This window comes from Panthera tigris, chromosome F2, assembly GCF_018350195.1.
Source record: "Panthera tigris isolate Pti1 chromosome F2, P.tigris_Pti1_mat1.1, whole genome shotgun sequence".
NCBI lineage: Eukaryota > Metazoa > Chordata > Mammalia > Carnivora > Felidae > Panthera > Panthera tigris.
Genome location: NC_056676.1, coordinates 68,459,852 through 68,484,406, shown reverse-complemented (window position 1 = coordinate 68,484,406; position 24,555 = coordinate 68,459,852). Strand labels below are relative to the sequence as shown.

The 24,555-nt window shown below is 42.2% G+C and overlaps 1 long non-coding RNA gene across 1 annotated transcript; it reads left to right on the top strand.

The window, feature by feature from the left end:
- The first annotated feature begins 993 nt into the window (after positions 1 to 993).
- LOC122235157 lies at positions 994 to 24,552 on the top strand. The gene is made up of 3 exons (XR_006213292.1): positions 994 to 1,492; positions 19,575 to 19,659; positions 24,140 to 24,552. It is a non-coding gene; the product is annotated as an uncharacterized LOC122235157 (long non-coding RNA).
- Positions 24,553 to 24,555: the final 3 nt, after the last annotated feature.

Genomic DNA, 24,555 nt, shown 5'->3' with positions numbered 1-24,555 from the left:
ATATGTCCTGGGGAGGTGGTACCTTGGGAGTGTTTAGCCTAACAAGTGTGTCTGCACTCCCATTAGTGGGTGCTTGGGAAGGAATGAGAACTGGAGAACCCGGGAATGCTTGGACCATGCTGGGGAAATCTCTTCCCCTGTTCTATGAACTGTCACCAGCAGTCATGAAGGGTGTTGTGTGGTGTTTTCTGACCCCACTTCAGATATCAAATGTGTGTCATTTTCCCATCCCAGCTCTCTAATTCCCCAATCCCAACTGGGTATCCAGCAATGCAATGCAATTATGACACTACCCACCCGGAGGTAACACAGACCCCAGAAGACTGCCCCTACCTCAGATGCCAGCTACGGATGGAATGGCCAGGCCACCCACACTCCTGGCCAGCTCACTCCAGATTTGGAGGCTCCCATGACTCCCTTCATCAGGTTCTATAATCTACTAAAATGACTCACAGAACTCGGAAAACACCTATTTACATTTATGGTAAAACCCTGAGTTATGAGTACCTTGATCTGCGAGTGTTCTGCAAGATGAGCAAACATTTCTAATAAATTTTAATTTGATAAATGAGTGACGTCTTGCAATATGAGTAGTACGTGACACTGAATGTCACATGATCACAACTGAGCCAATGGTTTTCTCTCTCTCTCTCTGTCTCCAGGATTGTGGGTGATCATCTCCCATGCTTGGATGCTCCGTCTCAGACGGCGGTGTTTGGCAGAAATCAGTGATTTTTCAGAATATCGGAAGGTGCCTACAGCTGGCACTAGTGTATTTTGTCTCTTCAAAGCGCCTATGAACAGTCCTTTGCTTTTCCAGACACGAGTAAGCTTAGGAATGCTTTGCTTCACTCTAGGTCAGGCTGCCTGTAGATATAGACCCTTTCCTCTGCTGCCTTATCGCTAGTTGCATTAAATACAGTAGATGACAAGAGTTTATTAATACTGTACTATAGTCAACATCCGTGCGAGCACATAAAATGGCTCCCATGCAGAAAAAGATTGAAAAGAAACGCAGTAAGAAAAAGGAGATGATTACAGTGGAAGTTAAGAAGGAAATCATCGAGAAGTATGAACGAGGTATGCGAGCCGTCGAAATTGCAAGATTTCACAAGAAGTCTACATCTACCTCTCGTCTGCAGAGGAGGAGGAGAGAAAGGTGGAGGAATCCTTCACTTCAAATAAGATTAGGGAGATGTGTAAAATTTGGGAACCTGCAAAATTTTGTGGAAAAGCACCACCTGAATAAGGCTGTAGCAGGGCAAGCGATGAATCTGTTTAACGACAACGTGATGTCACATTTGCACAAAGTCCTCAAAAGGAGGCAAAAGCAAGTGTCACTGGACAGTTTCCTTGTTAAAGTTGAACGAAGAGAAAAGGATTCCATCGAGCCAATAGATAGCAGTGATTCCGTTACTGATAGTGAAAATTGTCCTACACAATAACCCTCCTCTCTCTTGTCTCCTTCACACCCGCACAAAGGTTTTCAAAGGTAAGTGCAAGTTGATTTGTTTACTTTTCTTTCTATTTTCTTTACATTTTTCTTTATTATTTTGTAGAGTATTACAGTGTCGTCATCCTTTTTTAAATGAATATTTTTAGATCGTGGAACAAATCATCTGAGTTTCCATTATTTCTTATGGGGAAATTTGCTTTGATATGTAAGTGCTTTGGATTACAAGTATGCTTCCAGAATGACTTATGCTCGCAAACCAAGGTTTTCCTGTACCAGTTTTGCATAAAGACTAGAACTCAGAAACAGACAAATGGAAGAGATGTATAAGGCAAGGTATATGGTGCATGGAGTGGGGGAATATGAGGAGCCCGTTGGGGTGCACCACTCTCCAAGCACATCGATGTGTTCTTCAACTCAGAAGCTCTCTAAATTTCGTTGTTCAAGAGTATTTATAAGTGAATCTACAGCCCACCCCCCCCTTCCCTCCCTTGACATTAGGGTGGGGTGGATGGCTGGAGGGGCTGAAAGTTCTTACCTACTGATCACAGGTTGGGTTTTTCCCATCCTGATGCTATCTGGGACCTCTACCCTGTAACACTTCATTAGCATAAACTCAAATATAATCAAAAGGGGCCTTGTTATGAGTAATAAAAGACACACCTATCACTCAGGAAACCCCAGGGTTTTTAGGAGCCCTGTGCCAGGAACTGGGGACAAAGACCAAATAAATGTTTTATTGTACTTTGCTGTACAACGGGTAGTAGAGGAGTTGGATTTTAACCTAGTTATCTGATTCCTGAGTCCTTCTTAGTGTTGTTCTTTTATTTTTATGGCTTGTTACTTTATTATTATTTCCCCTACCTATCGTTGGCGTTACATCTATCATACCTTTAAAGATTCAGAACTCAGTAGTGTAAAAACACAGGTGAAGTAAAAGCCCCAAAGGGTCACAACTGGCATCTTGTGATTCATAGTCTAAGACTCCAGGATAAAGATGTGAACAGATATGCAGCTGGCCAAAGCTGCCATGCATAGTGCTTTAGACTGTTCACTGTACAAGGCCATCCAACCAAGGGCAAGTAGAGACCAGTAAAGACTGAAATCTAGTCTGTGCTCTGCTTATCCAACAGTGGGACTGCCTTGGCTTGGGAAAAGGACAGTTTAATTCCCTCAAAGTTACCATTCGGGTTAGCTGTGTCCGGCCTGCAACTAACCGATGGGTACGAAGGCTATAAAATAACACAGAAAAATGTTTTCACCAAGCAGGTGAAAATTGCGCTGTGTGACTTTGTTGAATGATACGAATATACCTAAAAAATGAGTACAATTCTGAAAAAGCATATGCTCAGGAAAAGTAAGGTCTGAAGTGGGATATTGGCTTTTTTCTCTTTTATTTCCTTGTTTCCCCAAATTTCAATAATATGGTAATATGGCATTTATAATGAAAATAAATATTTAAAAACAAAACAATACAATGCTATTTTTATATATATCAGGCTTTCGTAAAGACAAATTAAAGTGTGTGTGTAGGTGATGTAAATGTGTATTGGGCTGGAGGAAGCAGAGGGAGGGTTATTGAATCATCCTAAATGGGAGTAGTGAGAAGTATGTAAGGTGACATTGACAAGGGACTAAGGGCGGACTGGTTCCTGTGCACAAAAATTAGGTAAGTATTCTTTTTCTACCATCATTGACCAATTTCCCTTCTCCATCATATACTTATTTCAACAACTAAAGATTTATTTGGTGAAATAAGTAACTCTGTTAATACAAAAATGCCTCCTCTGTGAGGGTTAAGCCTTGTAGACTCTCTAATGTGCATAAACTTAATTAGATCAGCATCTCAGTGAGAGCCCAGTATACAGGTTCCCTGTTATCAGAACTTCGGACTGAGGAGCCTGAAAGGGAGTTTTACATGCTTTCCTGTTATCAGCTTCTCCCTGTAATCACCGTTTCAGTAGAGGACCCACTTTAGAGAGATTTCGAGTTTCTGAACTGAACTTCAGAAGAATCACTTTAATAATAAATGACAAAGATAACAGGGATGATGATGTAGACACTGATAAAAACCAACACTTACTGAGTGCTTGTTATGTGCCAGGCACACGCTTGAGTGCCTTACGTGTATCTTCCCTTTTAATCCTCATTGATATTCTTACAGGGCAAGTGCTATTTTCTCCCATTTAATTGACAAGCAAATTTGCGAGGGGTATGTAACTTGCCCCCAAATCACCCAGCTTTGAAGCCCCACAGATGGGGATTCCATCCAAGTCAGCTTGCTAAGACATGAGTTTCTAACTATGACATTACAGTTTTTCTCCATAACAGGGGAGAAACAGCTCTTTAATGTAAAGAGCTAGGTAGTAAATATTTTAGGCTTTGTAGGCCAAGAGGCAAAATTGAGATGATTATATAGGTACTTATATAAAAAAAGCAAAAACTAATTTTTACAAATTTTTAATCAATGAAATTCAAAACTTTATGCATGTTGAAATTTGAATTTCATGTGCATGTGCTTTTCATATGCCAAGAGATACTATTATCCTTTTGATTTATTTTCAACCATTCAAGAATGCAGAAACCATTCTTAGCTTGGAGGCCATACAAAAAAATCTGAGTAGGGGCTGCAGTGGTCTGATGGCCACTGTTGCAGCTGGGATGTCCTTGGATTGGCAGCTGTGGATGGGAATGGACAGGATATTTAACCAACAGTTAGGGGGAATCGGTGATCTGAGAGTTTGTGCTGGAAAACAACAATGATGCAGAATGCCAGGAAAGAAGACTCTACCCATGTTGTCAGTCAGCTGGAGCTTCTCTGGCACAGCTACAAGGACTGCCCACCTTTCCTAGGAGTGGTGAGGTTCCCATTTTGAGTGTAGCATTGTGAGAAATTCTTCAGGGAGAGTGAACAGAATCGTTGAAATTGGAACTCATCTAGAAAATCTAGCATATGTTTGTTTAGCTGTAGGTTAAGTTTAGATGTTATAATTAGTTTGGCACTGTGCCCACTTCCCTCTCTCTTACTGTAACCCACTTGTCAAGCAGAAGGAGGGGGAGGGAAGAGGAAAGAGCAAAGGAGGACAAAGAAGGGGTGAGAGAAGGGCTGTACATATGGCCCAGGTTTTCTTCATTCTGTCTTCAGCAACTCCAATATTTTATCATACTCCATAGAGAATGTATGTACTACCTTGTGTTCTGGAAGTCAGCCAATTCTAGTGGAGCCCAAGTGATGGAGAGGAAGGGCATGGTGAGGAACTTCAGGACATGGTCTCATCGCCTTCTGGCTGGTTGGCCTTCAGCACATAAATTACTTCTCTGGATCTCTGCATCATCCCGTATGAAGCAAAGGATGAGCTCCAAATGTAGTGATCTTTATGAACAGACATCCTTGATTGTAATCCAAATTAGGACTAGCAATTGCTTCCAAATATATATATATATATATATATATATATATATATATATATATATACATCTCACAAACTGAGAGTGCAAATAATGTGAATGATCACATTTGGGCCTCCAACATTAGGTACACTCTTAAATTCACTTTCAAAGAGACAAACCTGGAAGTCCCTTGGGCACCCTGCATCAAATTTTAGGAGAGAACATGAAGCTCTTACAATTAAGGTTCAACTACATTACATTAAAACACTGTAATCAAGACCCAAATAGTAACCACTGAACCTAGAAGAAGAGGCAAGACAGCACAAAAACCACCTCTAGCTACTAAGGAATTTGCACACATCACCAGGTCATTTCAAATTCTTGAGATATTAGCACTGAAGTTGACATGAAGGACACAGTCCTTACTTACTTCCTAACTTCGAGGAAGTTATCTAATATCCCCAAGCCTCAGTTTCCCCATCTGAAAAATGAAAATAATATCTACTGGACAATGTTGTAAGGCTCTGGTTTATTCATTCTCTCACCTATTCAGTGAGCATTTCTCAACTTTCCTCTATGCGCTCTTATGCCCTAAGGATGAGAATATATAATACATGGCCATGTTATTCAAGAAGTTCACAGATGAGAGGGAGGTGGTAGAAAGTAAGCACATATAAATCAGCATGCCAAATGGTGCCAACTGGGCACTGTGGGAACAAACGTAGGGATACCCTGCCCTGCCTCTCTAGGCAATGAGGGTCCCAGAAAAAGTAATGTAAGTATCGGCAAGACTGAATATGGACGGATGAGCAGGGATTAGCCAAGGCAGAAGGAGAGTGAGTTCTAGGCAGAGACAGCAGCATGAACAAAGAACTAGCAGGATGAAGAATGCGATACGCTTTGCAAATTGCCTGTCTTCTGCACCCCCAGGAAGTGTAGTGAAAGAAGTTTTGGCAACGGAAGTGATTTACACATGGTTAAAAAGTTTTGCCATTTTGATTTAATCCATGTCTCAGCCAGGCGATCAGGGTTATCATCAGCAATAAGTCATGTTGATCACAAGAACCTTCGAAATATGATGGGAATGGCATGTTAGCTCTGCAGGCTTCCTCTCCAAAACCCATGACCCCAGTCTAACTGTGAAAAAGATAAGAGACAAGCGCAGAGTGAAGGCCAATGTATGGACTCTCCGACCAGGAGTCCTCAAAACTGTCAAGGTCATCAAAAACAAAAGCAATCTGAAGGAATCGTGATAGGTCAAAGAAGTATAGGAGACGGGATGACTTAATGGAACATGGTTTCCTGCATGGGACTCTGGAACAGAAAAAGGGCATTAGGGCAAAATTAGTGAAATCCAAATGAAGTGTAGAGTTCAGTTGGTTATAATGACCAGCCTTGGTTCCTTAGCGGTGACAAATGTCCCACGGTATTGTAAGGTGTAGGTGATAGAGGATACTGGGTGAGGGATATGTGGGAGCTTTCTGTATTATCTTTGCAACCAAAATTAAGCCCCAAAATATTCTAAAATAAATACTTAAATAATATTCAATATTGCATCCCTTTGACTATTGGTTAAGAAATGTAAAATGCAAAGAACTCTCCAAGTCATATTACTATCCCCGAGCACACTTCACAAACTTACCATTCTAAATCTCTTCCCAATATAATCTGTGCTGAGAAAAAGTGGCTATTTCTGAGATCAGCTCCCATTAAGCTTTATTTAAAGTGCAGGAGTTCAAAGAGAAAGAGAGTGAGATGGAAAGGCGCTCTTGGATTGAAGATTCCCTGGAGCTCTTTTCATCTGACACTTAATTTGATGTGACAGTGTTGCAATCTTTCCTCTGATATCTTGGAATCTGGGAGAAGGCCAATAGAATTTCACGCTTTCCAGTTATCTCCATAAATCTCAATCCTATAATTGGGAGGAATGTTCTCTCACAAAATTAAAGAAGAAAACTAATCTGCAACGAGCAAAAGATAAGGCAGTATGGTGGGAGGCAAGTGCCCCAACACGAAAGGGACAGGACAGGTTCTGGGCACAGCCTGGGCAAGCAGTACCCTGCCTCCTTCTCTATATGATCAGATGAGGACTTTGGGGCAGTTTCTCTTTTTCTTCTACCTCTAATATTTTAGAGAACCATATTGTAGACAGTTGAAAATATTTTCAGGGGCATGGCATCTCTTTTCACAAGACTGAATATTTGCAGAGCCAAGAGGAATTTCTAAACACTGATGTAACACAACTATATTTTGAAAGGCAATTTAGTTTCCAAACTAATGAGTCTGGATGGTTCAGCCTAATGGGGCACATTTTTCACAGAATTAAGCAATCTACTCACCTCTTCTTTTGGTTTTGCTTATATCAGCTGGGCTAGTTCTAGGGAAAGTTTGTTTCTTTTTTTCCTTTCCAGAGTTTCCCTTTCAAAGTGTACATTTCTTGGAGTCCCCCTGTTGCCTGGATGAAGACCACAGACAACAAGGTCTCCCCTGCTTCTCCCTTCTCTTTGGGATGTAACTACAGGTCTAATGGAAAGATGAGTCTCTAGATCTGGATCTCTCAAGAAACCGGGAATTTGGCCCTTACTCCCACTAATTTCCAGTGAGACCCTTGGAAGTGACTCCTCTTCTGTATCCACTTCCTTATCCTGCCCATTGTTCCTTCTAGGTATAGGTACCTGCTTCACTCTAGAGGATCCTAAGACAGGAAAAGCTTTACTCATTTATTCATTCTGTCAATCATTTCCTTAGTTGCTTATTGATTTCTTTCTTCACACATTTAAATATGTAGAGGGAACTAATCTGGTAATGAATGAATACTCAGTGAGATCTGAAAGCTTCCTGGAGGAGATAGGTGGTTAATTCCATTGTACAATTGAAAGCATTGAACAGGAGTAACCAAGGCAGAAGCACAGTAAGAACAAGAATGCTAGGTAGAAGAAATAGACGAGCAGAACCCTGTAAGGATGGGGGAGCTTGGATTTTTCCCCAAACAGCAACTACACTGGTGTGGCTGAAGCTTAGGCAGGATGGCAACAGGAGTTGTTAAAAAGATAAACTGAGGCACATCAAAACTTTCAAGAGTTTATTTGAGCATACATTGATTTGAGTTAGGTGCTGCTAAACCAAAGGTGGTTGGGAACCACCCCCCCACCTCCATAAACAGGAGCTTAGGGTTAAGTCCTTATAGAGATGTGGAAGCAAAGCAAGGAAATTTTTTGGTTGGCTATAGCCGTAAGCAGTTGACTTATTTGGGGAAGTCTGGTTGGCTGTCTCGGATAATTGTTTTCCGGTTTCATTTTCTCAAATTTCAATGCATTGAGCCTGGCTTGGGTTTTGGTTTGCTCACAGGCTATCAAGGCATTAGAGTCACCCCAGCCTCATGGCCTCCTTGTTTCATTACTTCGATGGAGTGGTCAGCCATGAGGCTGGGGATGTCACAGGCTCTATCTCACATGACTGTGTGTGCTCAGCAAGGAAGGGGGTTGCTGGGAAATGACGAGGAGGAGCCTTTGAAAGAACCCAGTTAGGGAAGAAGTAGGATTCACTCATCTTCTCAAACCTTATTACAGCTCTTTCTTCAAATCCCCAACCACTGCAACACCCTTCTGTTGACATGGTCTGCACTGTGGTCTTTCAAACCTTTTTGACTATGACTCACAGTCAGAAGTAGATTAAACGTGAAGTCTCAGTTCATAGATAGATTGACACATGATTGACTGATTGATAGAGGATAGATAGATAGATCATCCTGACCACATGCAATACGCTTTCTATTCTATTCTATAATTATTTCATTCCATTTCATCCCCTTCTATTCTAATTAATTTTTAAAAATTTTGGTTGTACTCACTAAACTGATTTCTCTACCCACTGTTTCCAAACACACTTGTGGCTGGGTCACGACATAAATATCTTTTTTACTGAAGATTGCATTTTAAAAAGTCTGAGCAATCCTGCTTTACAAGCCAAGGCCCAGGCCCAGACATTCTGCATCAGAGAGCATACCCCAGGCAAATGGCCTTTGACTTGAGATCACTCAGATCCCACGCTGGGGAAATTCTGTGATGAAGAGCCGGGAGGCTAGTTAATGGCCCTTGCCGTCAGCAGCTAGGGCTCCAGGAGTGGGCTGCCTTCGGACAGTGCCATTCTGAGCCAATAGCAGTTGCCTTTCAAGGCATAGTTGTATTAAATGAGTTCTTAAAATGACCTGATTCCAGGCAGGGAGCCCCAGGGGATGTATGTGATGCGTGTGTGTGTGTGTGTGTGTGTGTGTGTGTGTGCGCGTGTGTGTGTGTAGATCATCATTGTTGATATCAGTTGTCTCAGCAAAAGGCATTTAGCAGACTTGCGTTTGTCTGGTGTGGTTGCAGTCTGCCTGGTTTATGGATTGTTGATTACAACTTGCAAGAGGGAAGGCAGGTATTTGAAATAAATCCTGGCCTAAAGCAACCTTCCAGGTCACCTTTAGGGAGGGAGAAGGCAGTGTACTGATGGGAAAGAGCCTAGCATTAGGGGTTTGAAGATGTGGAATTAAGTATAAAACTGTCTCCCTGCTTGTCATCAAATCTCTTTAGACTCAATTTCCTTACAAATCAAACAGGTGTAACAATACCCTCCCTTGGCTTCGCAGAGGCATTTTAGGGATAAAAACAATAGTGTATGTAAAAGTGCTTTACAATGTCTCAAACTCTTATACAAACGATGACAGTTTCTATTGAATTTGAAGGATAGTAATTAATAAGTGCCTTCCAAACAGTAATAAAACTTAGAAGATGAGGGAACGCAGGCCCCAGAGAGATTAAAAGCTAGATAAATGAAACAGAGCAGTAAGTGATGAAGCCAGAATTGAAACCCAAGGCATTCTTGTTTTAAAGTCCTTGCTGTGAAGCAGTATGTTGTAAAGCAGGCTTTTCAGAGAACGTGAGATGAGCTCCAAGGCTGTGTGCTCCTTGATGAAGAGGCTGGTACAGAGAACAGAGAACATGCTCCGTCTGTGTTCGTTGAAAATAAATATCCTCTCTTGTCCTCCTCTTCCTGTTTCTTTTTGGGGCTCTTAAATTATTGTTGTGATTTTTTTGGGTAGAAAATTACTCTGTCACCCCGCATAGCTCACTGTCGCATTTGGAGTAGCGAAAAACAAGCTGGGCTGGATTCAGGAATAAAATTTGTTCAGATTTAAAAATATGTAATTAACCAAATGCCTGTTTTGTTCATTTTCAAATATGGGCACGAACAAGGCACAAATGCCATTAGGAAGTCATACGGAAAAGGCTCACACTACAATCGCTCCAGGGCTGCTAAAATGAACTTGAAGGCTGAGACCAGTGTCCAGCATGGTTGACTCACGTCTGACTCCATTTGGGACAAGCTCATTTGGAGTTTCTTGCCCTTTCTGTGAGGGCTGTGACTTGGCTCAAGCAAGGCAGAGATCATAGCTTCCTAATGGAGAGTTTTCCTTGTATTTATTATGTACCCACTGCCCAGAAAGTCACTATTTGAGTCTTGTAAGGGCTTCCATAATGAAGGGCCACAGGCTGAAGGCCAGAAGTTTATTTTCTCATGATTTTAGACCAAGGTCAAAGCGTCTGCGTTCTGTAGGGTATTTTTTTCTTTTTTCTATCTTTTTTTTAATGTGTTTTTTTTTCTTTACTCTTCGGAGACAGAGAGAGACAGAGAGCAAGTAAGAGAGGGACAGAGAGAGAGAAGGAGACACAGAATCCAAAGCAGGCTCCAGGTTCCAGCTGTCAGCACAGAGCTGGATGCCGGCCTCAAACCCATGAACCATGAGATCATGACCTGAGCCGAAGTTGAACGCTTAACTGACTAAGCCACCCTGGTGCCCCATGTTGTTTTTTTTCTTAAACACCTTTCTTATTGGCTTGCAGGTGGCCATTTTCTCTTTGTGCCTTCACAAAGTTTTATCTCCGTGTGTGTCTGTGCCCAAATCTCCTCTACTAATAAGGACATGGGTCAGATTTGAATAGGGTCCACACTAATGACCTCATTCAACCCTAGTCATCTCTTCAAAGACCCTATCTCCGATAATAGTCCCATCCTGAGGTAGCAGGGGTCAGGACTTCAACATACACATTTGTAGGGGATACAGTTCAGCCCGTAACAAAGTAGTAAAAAATAAAACAAAAATGATGACAGTTGGGTCTACAAGTGACACTTCTGAGCTTTAATAAAATCTTAGGTCCTAGAAGTAAAAGGGAGACACAATTCTTTAGTTTTGTGTATTTTTTACTTTGTGCGAAGAAATTTATTTTAATTCCTTTTTAGGCCTCTGTCGTTCACCAAAAAAATGTCTCTTTCGCTTCGAGAAGAGCAGGTTATTTCCCAAGGAAAGCAGCTATAACCACCCCATGAACTTGTACGTGTACTTTCCCACAGGAGCCATGGAGAAGGAAGAGAAATGTTTCTTCATCAAAGGGAAAGCTACTAGAGGTCAGATTGATTCTGTGTTCTTCTAGAGCCTGCCGGATGGAGAGTGAGGACAGGACTTCGTGGTGGTTTTAGATGTGGCTTGTGCTTTCATTAGGGCCTCTACCCAACTTGATGTAAAACCCGTAACTCTGTCTAGACTTCATTGCCTGAGAACCTTCTTTGGGCTTGTCATCTGAGCACTCTCTATGTTGAATTTTGCTGTTTCAGACTCTGCCTGGATTTTTGGTTCCCAAATAGTGGCCACTTTTCATTTTTTCTTCATCTTTCTTTCTTCAGGTTTTTTTTTTAATGTTAATTTATTCTTGAGAGTGAGAGAGAGACAGAGAGACAGAGAGACAGAGCATGAGCAGGGGAGGGCCAGAGAGAGAGGGAGACACAGAATCCAAAGCAGGCTCCAGGCTCCAGCTGTCAGCACAGAGCATGAAGCAGGACTCGAACTCACGGACTGGGAGATCATGATCTGAGCCAAAGTCAGACATTCAAATGACTGAGCCACTGAGGCACCCCTTTTTATTCAGGTTTTTAAAGATATAATTTACATGTGGTAAAATTCACCCTTTATTTTAGGTGTATAGTTTGAAGAGTTTTAAAAGATGTACACATTATGGAACTTGTACCGTAACTAAGATTACAGATTATTTCTGCTCAAGCCCCCAAAGATCTCTACTACTCCTTTGCATTCTTTCTTACATGTTAAATCTAGAGCTCAAAAATGAGAGCATTAGAATCAATTTGTAAGGATGTAACTTGAAATTCAACTTTTTAGACAGATATAAGACTATTCAAATTATCTAATTCTTCTTTAGTCAGCTTTGGTAGTTTGTGTCTTTCAAAGAATGTGTCCATGTATCATCAAATTTATTGGCATAAAGTTGTTTAAAATATTTCCTTACTATCCTTTGCACGCTTGTTGGCACTGTAATGATACTCCCTCTTTCATTTCTATTATGGATCATTTATGTCTTCTCTTTTTTTGACTTGATCTGTCTGGTTAGTGGTTTACCAGTTTTGTTGATAAAGTCTGCACTGAACAAATAAGATATTACATGTGGGAGCAGACATGACCATTTTTAACAGTTTACCTCCTAATCCTAGGATGCTCTTCAACTGAACTGTTACTGAAGTGTGAAAAAACACTGGTAAGAAATTTGACTTCAAAGATGAACCACCAGCCATGACAATGATGATGCTTATTATTATTATAAAAATAAATAAGACTTTGTGTGTAGTATAGTTAGTCCCTGTGATTAGTGGCTTCATGGGTTATGTAACAACTACTTTAATTTGATATTGTAAATATAAAAATGAGACAAGAAGTACCCCAAACTTACACTAAGTACAAAAGCTACCTAAATGTTGTATATGCTTTTACTCACTCGCATTCTTTTGACATGTGAGGTACAAGCAGGGAGCACGGATTGGGTGGGGTGCATAACAGTGGTATTGCTGTACCCCTAGGTAACATCCTACTGAGGCCTCAAAAAAATAACAAGTGAGCAGAAAACCAGTTACTGGTCCACAATCCATCTTCTGAAACTGTGTGGTCACATGTGTTTTGAAAATCAGAATTTTCATAAGGCAATAAGGCACGTGTCTTCTCCTTTGTAACACCTTCAGCAGGGTCTGGGGCAGCATCTCATAATCACACACACGGGGAAACCAATGACCATGAATAACCTCACAGAATTTGCTGCCATATGAGTTATTCCCAAATGCTATTTTTCAAAGACTTTTTACATTTTGAGACTGTAGATAAAAAAAGAACTATAAACATACATGGTCAAATTTGGCCATGAAAAATACCCTAAATCTCCCATAAAAGATGGTATATCAGTTTTGTGTAGAGTGTCCCATTTTTCCACTAAGTCTAATACAGCCAATTGTTCCTCCAGGGTGGAACAGATTGCTGTTGCTTAGTTGAGCACCAGATGAAGTAATTGGCTTGCATTCAGGGGCCCATGTTGAATGAAAATTATGCTTTTTCTCTTTATTTTTTTGGCCAAGCTTGTAGAGTTGAATTTGGGCAGATTAAATCAATGTATGTTTGATACAACTCTACCATGGAATACTTGCTTGAACAGTTTTACATGAGCCGACAGGAATAGACAAGAATAAAAATAAACACCAGTGCCAAACTATAGCCTTCCGAATCAGTAACACATTTATAAGAAGTTAAAATATATGCAGAGATGGCAGAAGATGATGTATTCTGAGGTCTGCACAAAACAATTTAACGTGGCAACACAAGTTAATGAATTGGTGGTAACCAATGTGTTAACGCTTCTCAGTGTGAGGCTTTGTGTTGCAGTTTTTAAAATAATTCACATATATTTAAAAAATGAAGTCTGTACCAAGTCCTAGGGCTCCACATAACACAGTTTGGTTGCCTCCATAGTTTATTCTAGATGTAGACAGCAAGGCAATAATAATAATAAAAATAACACATTCATCAAATGTAACATTTTTTGAGTTCTTACTACGTGCCAAACAGTGTTCTATGTACTTAAGACATTAACTCATTTAACATTGATTTATTCTTTCAATAAACATGTATTGAGCATTTGCTTTGCATTAGGCATTGCTTTAGATCAGTGATACTCAACTGGAAGATATTTTGCTTTCCAGGGGGTGTTTGGCAATATTTGGAGACTAGTTGTAACTGGGGAAAAGCATCTGATGGGCAGAGGCCAGGGACACTGCTAAATAGCCTTCAATACACAAGATAGCCCTCTGCTATAAAGGATTATCCTGCCCAAAATGTCAGTAGTGCTGAGGTTGAGAAACCCCATTCTGGGCAACAGAGATACAACAGTGAACAAAACAGACAAAATTTCTGCCCTCCTGAAATTTGTATTTTAGGGAGGAGAGACAAACTACTTAAAAAATAAATATTTGTCAATTATATTGTAAGGCAATAAAAGTTTTATACTGTGAAGGGAAAAATAAAACTAGGGAGGAAGGATAAGGAGTACATTTGTGTGCTTGGCTGGAGGGTTGGTGGTTGGAAATTTAAACAGAATGCTCAAGAAAGACCTAGCTGAAGAGGTGACTTTGGAAGAAAGCCTTAAAGGAGTGGGGGGCATGTATGTGGATACCAAGGGGGAAGAGTTACTTCCAGCCAGAGGGAAAAGCAAAAGGAAAGGCCCCAGAGAAAAGCATGAATAGCAAGAGTTTTTCAAGGAATATAGCAAGAAGACCATTGTGACCTAAGGAGAGAGAATGTGAGAGGGGACACAAACTTAGAGGGAAATGGGGGAGGGACAGTGTGTAGGGTTTGAATTTATTCTGTGTGTGGGAGAAAGCCATTGCAGGGTTCTGGGCTGAGTGTCATAAGCTGATTTCTATTTTTAAAGGATTCTTCTGGTCACTGCTTTGAGAATTGACTATTGAGGGCCAAGGATGGAAATAAGGAGACCACTAAGTAGTCATGGCAACAATCCAGTGACAGATTATAGTGATTGAACAAGGGTTCTAGCAGGTAAATATGTGAGAGGTGGTTGGATTCTGGGTAATTTTCAAGGTTGGCATGACAGACTTCTGTTAATGCATATGGCAGGGGTTGTGGGGGAGAGAATCCAGAAAATTTATTTTTTGTTGGCTTGTTTTTAGACTGAGACCCTTGAAAAACAGAACTGCCATTTATTGAAATGGAGAAGGCTGGGTAGGAGTAGTTTGGGGATGAAAATCAGAATCATCATATTTAATTTGGGTATGTTTGGATGTATCTCATTCAAACATTCAAATGGTGCTGTCTCAACACTTGTAACAACTCTGTGAAATAGGACTCCTCTTAGCCCCATTTTGCAGATGAGGAACAGGGAAGAAAGACATTATTTAACTTGTCTAAAATCACCCCAGGAGGATTCTGACAACAGAAAGTGACATCTTGCTAAGAGTTCATCAGCCCTTCTCCTGAGATGGCACGTTCTGATCCCCATTTCTATGGACGACCTTGACCAGCTCAGGAAGAAGTCATGTCTTGAGATAGAGTCTTTTACGCAGTTGGTACCTGAAAGTCAAGTTGCTATCTCTGCCCACTTTTTCTTTTATCAGTTGTGCTAAAGCCAGCCATAATGTAAAGCCTAGAAGAAGAGGAAGATTCTTCAGCTGCAAGCAGCTTAGAAAATGATCATTTATTGAACATCTCCATTAGAATAACTGCTGATTTGGGGGTCCCACAGACCTGAAAAACACAGCCGCCATCACTCACTAGACACAGTATCCTGAGGCCAAAACTTAACTTTTCTGAGTCTGTGTTGGCTAAATAATGTGAGACCATTTTCTCTATGATATGTCTAGATGTCCCAGTGGCTTCTTCACCCCAAGGGTCAGGTTTGTATCTGATCAGCCCAGTGAGGAGGTCCACTCTCCACTGCTTTAGCACCTATAGAATCTGTATAGTTCTGCCACATTTTTGTTTATTGTCTAGTCCTCACTTTAGAAGGCAAGTTTTCTGAGGGCAGGAGCTTGTCCATTCCTCTTATTGTTCAGGACAGTGCCTGGCACAGAGCAGATGCTCACTGAATATCTTTCGAATGGAGAAATGAATAATCCTCACATTAATTATCCCTTGGAGGTTGCCTCTATTTTTATCCTTATTTTACAGATGTGGGAACTGGGGCTTAGAGAAATGGAGCCAAGAACTGGGAGCCAACCAGCAGCAGGAGGCAGCACCTGGTCACATGGTAACAAAGTGGTTGTGAAGCCCGGACAGCCCACCACTGAGTATACTAGCGGTAGCAGAGTCTAATAATTAAGTCTTCTTAAATTTGATACCCAGCTCTTCTGTCTGCCCTCCTGGCTCAGAGGTCCATCTGTAAATGGGGGTTGATACTAGTAATACACCCACATCATAGAGTCTCTGTGATGATGAAATGAATTAATACAAATACAGTGCTTAGAATAGTGTAGCAAGTGCTATCATAAATATTAGATAATAGTAATGTATTTTGTTCTTGAACTTGTGACATATATATACTTTACTCCCATCTTCCCCCTCCACCACAGTGTAAATATTTTGCATTTTCCAAGTGTATCCAAACCTTAGCAAGGTATTTGTTTACACATATATTTGGCTAATTTGTGTGCCTCCGTGTGTGTATGTGTGTGTGTGTTAAATTACCTATTATGTAAATGGTTTGGTTTAGGAAGCAGAATATGCTGGGATACGGTTTAGTGGAAAATTGTTTTGTGCAACTTGGAAAACAGAAGAATCATAAAAGAATCCTCCAGAGAGACGGTCTGATGAAGGTGTAGCCAATACATTTGCGAGTTTTTATTTTTAAGTATTAACCAGCCACTAATGCAGTAATGGCTCAGAGCAGAACATTGATTTATCCACAGCGAAGTGGGTTGTGTTTCCCCGCTACGCTGCCAGCTGTCGTTTCTTGATATTAAGCTGCGTTGCTTCAATCCAATATCTGTCAATCCAGCTTTCAAAGAGGAAGCTTTGCACAGTGTGGAGGCTTTGTTATTTTCGTGGATGGGTAATGGAAGTATTTTTGTGCCTTGTTTGGTAGGAGCCATTCACTCTTTAGCTGAGCTAGAATCTAGTTTGTTATGATGCTCCGTGAAGTCAAATTCCTTAGCAAAATGGTAAGGCTCTCAAATTCTTTCTGAGAAGGCTCTTGGAGTTGGTCCTTGTTCAGGTGCTGTCCGATGCCTCAGGCAGAACTCTTCCTTTGATCTATGTAAATCTCCTTCTTGTCTGGAAATACTGTTCTCTGTGCGGACGGGGAACAGTATTATTCTGTGCAAGTAGATCATAGTGGAACAAATCCCTGAAGAAACTTTTATAAAAAGTGTCTAAAAAGTCAAAACAAAATCGGGGCACCTGTGTGGCTCAGTGGGTTAAGCATGCAACTCTTGATCTCCGCTCAGGTCATGATCTCGCGGTTTGTGGGCTTGAGCCCCGTGTCGGGCTCTGGCTTGCAGTTCTCTCTCTCTCCCTCTGTCTCAGCCTCTCTCTCTCTCTCTCTCTCTCTCAGAATAAATAAGTCAATAAATAAACATGTATAAAAAATTTAAAAAGGCAAAATAAAATCTTACTGTTGAGGTTTCCCCAATCTCTTCTTTTCCAAAAAAATTAAAAAAAAATAAAAACAAGACTAAAAAACTTAGCTTAATATGCAGATATCAAAAGAGATCATCAGTTGAGCCTAAGCGGAAAATTCTTCCATTCATTCATTCACTTATTCATTCAGCATGATTTATTTGGGCTCACTATATGTTGGGTGTTTTGCTAGGTGGCAGAGGGGTGAGGTGGGTACAGTACAATTATTAGCAAGATGTACAATAATTAGCAATTATTAGCACTTTCTTTCCTTATTTTCTTTATGAAGTAGAGATTTCAAGGAAGATGTCCCTAAAGAAGCCTCATGTCCCTGTTTAATAAACTCACATTAGGGGCACTGAGGTGGCTCAGTTAAGCCACCGACTTTGGCTCAGGTCATGATCTCACAGTCCGTGGTTCGGGCCCTGCATCGGGCTCTGTGCTGACAGCCGGAGCCTGGAGCCTGCATTGTATTCTGGGTCTCTCTCTCTCTCTGACTCTCCCCTACTCATGCTCTCTCTCTCTCTCTCTCAAAAATAAATAAGCATAAAAAAATTTTTTTTAAGTGAACAAAAATAAAAAAATAAACTCACACTAAATACTTGCTGTGTATAAGTAAGTATACAGGCACCAAGAGTATATGAATGGGATCTTGTACAGATTCAAAGCTATCCTCCAAGGGGTTCCTAATCTGTGGTGGGCAGAATTTTAAGATATCCCCTTCCCCAGATATCCAACCCTAATCCCCAGGAGTGTAAATGCAATGAGATATTGTACTCATGATTACATTACATTTCCTGGCAAAAGGGATTTTTTAGGTGTAGTTAAGGTTTCTAATCAGTTGACTTTAAGTTAATCAAAATAATGACTGTTTCTGGCAGACCTAATCTAATCACTGTAGAAGCAGAGTTTTCTGGGGCACTTGGGTGGCTCAGCCGGTTAAGCAACCACTTCAGCTCAGGTCATGATCTCATGGGTCATGAGTTCAAGCCCCACGTCAGGCTGTGTGCTGGCAGCTCACATCCTGTAGCCTACTCTGGATCCTGTGTCTCCCTTTCTCTCTGCCCGCGCCACCCCCCCGCCCCCCCCGGCTTGTGCTCTGTCTCTATCTCTCCCTCAAAAATAAAATAAACGTTTAAAAAATATTTTTAAAGCAGAGTTTTCTTTGGAGCACATGGGTGGCTCAGTCAGTTAAGTGTCAGACTCTTGGTCTCAGCTCAGGTCATGATCTCATGGTTCGTGGGTTCCAGCCCTGTGTCAGGCACTGCACTGACAGCACGGAGCCCGTTTGGGATTCTCTCTTTCCCTCTCTCTCTGCCCCTTCCCCACTTAAGCTCTATCTCTTTCTCTCTCAAAATAAATAAATAAACATTAAAAAAAAAAAAAAGAGTTTTTATGGGGCACCTGGGTGGCCTAGTCGGTTAAGCGTCCAACTTAGGCTCAGGTCATGATCTCACAGTTCGTGAGTTCGAGCCCCACGTCGGGTTCTGTGCTGACAGCTCAGAGCCTGGAGCCTGCTTCAGATGCTGTGTCTCCCTCTCTCTGCCCCTTCCCCGCTCATGCTCTGTCTCTATCTCTCAAAAATGAGTAAACATTAAAAAAAATTAAAAACAATAAAAAACATTTAAAAAAAAGAGTTTTATCTTGCTGGCTGTAGAACAGGAAGTCAGAGGGAGAGATTATGATGCAAGGAAGGCTGTTGAGATGAAGGAGGCCACAGGGCAAGGTCCTAAGAGCAGTCTCAAGATGCTGACTGTGGTATCTTACTGAGAGTAAGCAAGAAAATAGGGACCTCAGTCCTATAACCTGGGAATTGAATTTGAGCAACCACATGAATGAGCTCTAGAGCTGTTCTTCCTAAGAGTTACCAGATAAGAACCCAATCCAGTTGTCACCTTTGACTTCAAATTTGTGAGGCCCCAAGCAAAAACCCAGGTGAGCCTGCCTGGACTTCAGACCTCCAGTACTGTAATATTATACATGGGTGCTGTGTTAAGTAGCTAAGTTTGTGCTCATTCATTGCACAGCAACAACAACAAAAAAGAATATATCATTCCTGGTTATTCTGCATTTTTTATAGATAGACTGTAGTTATGATGTTTTAACACTTGAGCAGATGCTGAGTGACTTATGTAGATCTTTATGATTGTAAATCAGATTACCTCCTTATGTTTGTACAAACCCTTTTCCAGAATGCTTTCACATATAGTTTTCTCTCTTGATTTTTCACAGTTTGCGATGAATCATCACCTCCATGTTAAAGGTGAAGAAAGTGACATGGGACATGATGGGACTGGCCAACTAATCATCCTAAGTGGTAAGAGCGGGCTTTGAGTCCCTAGTGCTCCCATCTTCCTTATGCTTACTCATCAGATAATTGGTAGGTTACCCCACATAGGTTATTAGCCCATCTTGTTTTTCTCTTCTTTACTCCACGGTCAGCATCATTGCTGTCATTCTCCTCCTCCTGCTGCTTGTTCACTCAATGCTCATTAACTAAATAATGACTGCTAAAACATTTTTTTTTTAAAGCCAAAACATTTATTGAGTATCTTTTATGTATCATGTCACTTCCTGTCTAGCATGGCAAACGAAATGACAAGTGTCCTCTTGTTTAAAAAAAAATTTTTTTTTTACGTTTATTTATTTTTGAGACAGAGAGAGACAGAGCATGAACGGGGGAGGGGCAGAGAGAGAGGGAGACACAGAATCGGAAGCAGGATCCAGGCTCCGAGCCGTCAGCCCAGAGCCCGACGCGGGGCTCGAACTCACGGACCGCGAGATCGTGACCTGAGCCGAAGTCGGACGCTCAACCGACTGAGCCACCCAGGCGCCCCAATGCCCTCTTGTTTATATACATGGTATTGAGTATGGGAAATAGAGTCACCAAGAGGACATGCTTCCGTTGTGTGTGAAATATCTAAAAGGTAGAAACAGACTTCTTTTTCTAGAGCTAGCTCACAAAATAAATAAACCCAGGAATAGTTTCTGCCCCTCTGTAAAATTTTGTCCAGTTTTATTGAGCTATCATTGACGTGTAAAACTACATTAGCTTAAGGTGTACAAAATAATGATTGGATATGGATCTATTGGGAAACGATTGCCACAATAAGTTTGGTTAACATTCATAGCATATATATAACAATTGCGGCATAGTTCAAATTTTTTCTTGTGATGAGAGATTATGATTTTTTATGATGAGAAACTGTAACATTTTGTGATGAGAATTATAACAGTAATTTTTTTTTTCTTGTGATGAGAACTTTTGAGATCTTAGGAACTTTCTAATATGCAATGCAGTATTGTGATCTATAGTCAACATGCTCTACATTCGACCCCAGAATGTATTAGTTTCATAACTGGAAGTTTGTATATTTTCATCACCTTCACCTATTTCCTCCAGTCCCCATCTGGCAATCACCAACCTGTTCTCTGTTTCTGAGTTTGGTTTGTGTGTGTGTGTGTGTGGGGGGGGGGGGTTGTTTGTTTTGGTTTGGTTTGGTTTTTAGACTCTGCATATAAGAGAGATCATACAGTGTTTGTCATTCTCTGACTTCTCTAAGCATGATACTCTGAAGGTCCATCTATGTTGTCCCAAACGGCAGGATTTCCTTCTCTATGGCTGAATAATGTATGCCACAATACGTATATTACATTTTTCTTTATCTTTTCATCCACCAGTGGATGCTTAGTTTGTTTCCGAGTCTTGGCTGTTGTGGATAATGATGCAGTGAACATGAGGGTGCAGATATCTCTTGAAGATCATGATTTTGGGTTTTTACTGTTGCTGTTGTTAACAAAATATTGCTGTATGATCTTGTTTTTTTTTCCTCTGCAAAAATGGTTTTTGGAGAGATGTTCCTATTTCCATATTTTTCTTTCAGAAAAATGGTTAGGGCAATTTAATTTGTGCTGGGGAGACTGGCCTCTGGGTGTTAAGACTGACTGGAGAGACCGACTCCAGGCTGTAAGATGGGACTCCAGGCTGCCATCCTACCAGTTCCATAAACGTAAACCTTCCCAGCCCTCCTGCCACCCCAACAGCCCCTTGAGAACGGTGGGACAGTGAGCAGGGCTTGGGAAAGTCAACGAAACCTGCACACCCACTCGCACGCAAGACGCCTTTGTTTCTTTGAATCAATCCAACAACCCCGGGGAGCTGTCTAACTGAGACTAACGGCCAGACTGCTCTCGGCTTTGGGCAGAACATCCACGACCCCAGACGACCCCAAGTGGCAGTCTTTTGTGTGTTCTTCCCTATCTCTTGTAACGTTTTTCTTTCCTGAACGATGTGTTTGGGTGAGAAGAAATTAAAGCCCAAGAGCAAATTAGGTTTGAGTTGTGGCTTAAGCAGCTATCCAGTTGTACCTGTTATCATCTAATCAAACAGTTTGGAGTTAATATAGTGGGGCCTAACCTGTCTCACAGTATCTACTGCAATCTGCCCCTGTAACAGCTGTTGTTATGGGAATGGAATCATGGGGGAGTGGACATCCCCGCACCAAAGAACATCCCATGCTTAGATCATGCTCAAAGGATCTGTTGGCAGTCATTGGGAGGGCTTGAAGAAGACATTCTGCAACCAGGGCTGGCTCTGGAAGACCTGTTTAGGACAGGCTAATGGGCTGCAGTCTGTGGAGACTTGTCTTGAAGCCAATTTCTCATGGCTTGCCCACAGGTTTGCTTGGATTGGAGCAATATCTGGGGTAGGTGAGGCTAACTGCCCCTCATGTCCCCTGTTCAGCCATCACTTTGTAGATCATTAATGACAAGCCACTATCTCACTGCCTGTAAGTCTGAGGACGCTCTGGGTGTGCAGCTCCCACAACTTCTCTGTTGAGCCAGATGGAAGGGACACGGGGGCCAGTAACCTTCATCTTGGCTGGTTGATGAGAAAAGAAAGGCCCGGTCCACCAGAGACTCCCTGTTATAGAAGGGATCAATGACAAACAAGGAGAAAGAGCCAAAGGACTCTCAGTCTCAGATATGCATGTGAGGAAGAAAAAAAAAAAAAAAGGAAAGAAAAACCCTCCAAATCAAGAAAAAAAATCCATTGTGCTTATTTCTCTTCTATCGAGAACAGATTAAAAAAAAATCAAAGTCCCATCTGTTCTGTGTCAACATTAGAGATCGTACATTGTGTTTCATCAAAGGCAGGTTTGCCATGGCGGTGGGGGTTATATTTTTGGAACGTGCTTAGAAACCCAGAAACCCAGAGTAACTGAACAGAACCTGGCCCTCCGGGCCCTCTCCTGCTGCCTGCGTTTGTGTTCCTCCAGTAGATGATGCTTTTAATTGATTTATCTGAGCAGGAGGACCCCGGAAGAAGGCAAGCAGGTGAAGGCCGCCGCCTGGGCCTCTGGAACAAAGACAGGGAAGGCAAACGGCTTCCGGCACAACAACACACTTTGCCTACGCGAACTTGTCCTCTGAATTCACAGCAGCAGCCTCGCCAGCCCTGGCGAACCTCAAGGGTTCACATTTGAGGACCACGGGCTCGATCGGGCCATGAGTCACGCTGACGTAGAAACTCCATCCTGGAGCCTTTCTTTGGCTGGCTGTCGTCTCCTTCCTGGGGTCACCCTCTGCGGGTCAGCCGCTCACACAAGCAAGCTGTGCTCTAACTGCCGGGCTTCCAGGCCAGAGGAGAAAAAGTGGACGAGGCCATGTACAATCGCTCTGCTGTTGTGGCTTTGCCTCCCTGCCCCGACCAGTTTGTCCAAAGTGGAGTCCATGCCCCTTGGGTTTCGCTGTGTTCTGGTGAAAGGCAAACAGCTGCCACTCCACTCATGCCCTCTGGCACGTGTACGTGCTGCCTCCAGGGTGGAGATGATGAGGGAGATCCTGAAAAAGAGGCCAGACTCTTCTTGAACTGGATGCAGTGGTGAAAGTCCTGAAGGAGATCTCCGTTCAAAGGAGAGGCTTTGATGACTCTTTGGGTGGCACAGACTCGGAATGAATAGGCGTCCATGAGGAGGAGGGGTAACCGAAGGCACGCCCTTGATGAAGGTGTCCATCGCTGAGACCCCTGGTATGCAAAACTGATCCCCGAGGAGGAAGAGGGGGACCAGCTTGCATTAATTGTCCAAGGACAGAAAGAAGCCAGGAAAATGTGAAGCTAGGAAGATGGGCCACGAGGGACCAGGGTGGTCCAACTGAAGCCCAATGAAGGAGACGATCAAAAACGTCTCCAACAGAGGTAACTTAGGTAGGCGGCCCAGGTTCATGGAAGCACTCCGCGTGGAGAGGGATAAGGGGCAGCTGGGTTTGGCCAAGTAGTGGCTGAAACTGGACCCGGGCACCCTGGTTAAGCCCTGGGGTCAAGTGGCCAGACTTGTGGTCCAACCTGGGGATTCTCTGTGCTCTGGTCGATGACCTGGGTCAACAAGGTCATGGGCCAGTCTGATAGTGGCACAGTGTGGCAGCAAGAAGTGATAGTTGGCAGACTGGATATGTGTTCTCTCTGCTCTCGCTGTTTAGAAACAGAATCAACCCCCACCCCTTCCTTGCCCTTTAGATGGGGTGAATATGGCGATGGACTCCTCCAGCAACTGCTAGGGAAGGCTCCAGGTTTGGCCTTTCTGCTAATAGGCGGGATGGGTATTCTGGTGATTACTTGGAAACATGAAAGAACTATGACCATATTTGGAAGTCACGTTGTTGAAGCAGGCATATTTTATAGTTTTACCTCGCACACTCTGAGCTACATAGTGGAATTTATAGCTGAATTTTAAGAGTTATTTTAAGAATAAAACGCCATCGTTAGCATTTTCTAATTGTAATCTCATGGGTTCTAGCCTCCAAACATTGGAGAACAGGTCTTCTGAGATGAGTCTGGCCCCAGAGGGAGTAGGTGTGGAACGCTTGACTACATCCCTCCTTCATCAACGTTACCGTGAGGACTGGCTGAAAACCTCTAGCCGATACTGAAGAGCGTGCTGACCGCTGCTGGGCTCCAAGAGGGCTGAGAGACTCCTGCTGGAGACCTGGCATCAGAGAGCACAGTTCTCATGGCAGAGGCACCACCCGGTCTACTGAGAAGAAACCTCTAAGGGGTCCCACTTGACCCTACATTTAGTGGAAGCAGGGGGGTTTGAGGTTGTATTAAATCAGGCCACCGAAATAGATGAACTTCCGGAAAGGGAAGGAAAAATACGATAAAAACAGAGAGGGAAGCAAACCGTAAGAGACCCTTGAACAAGGAGAACAAACT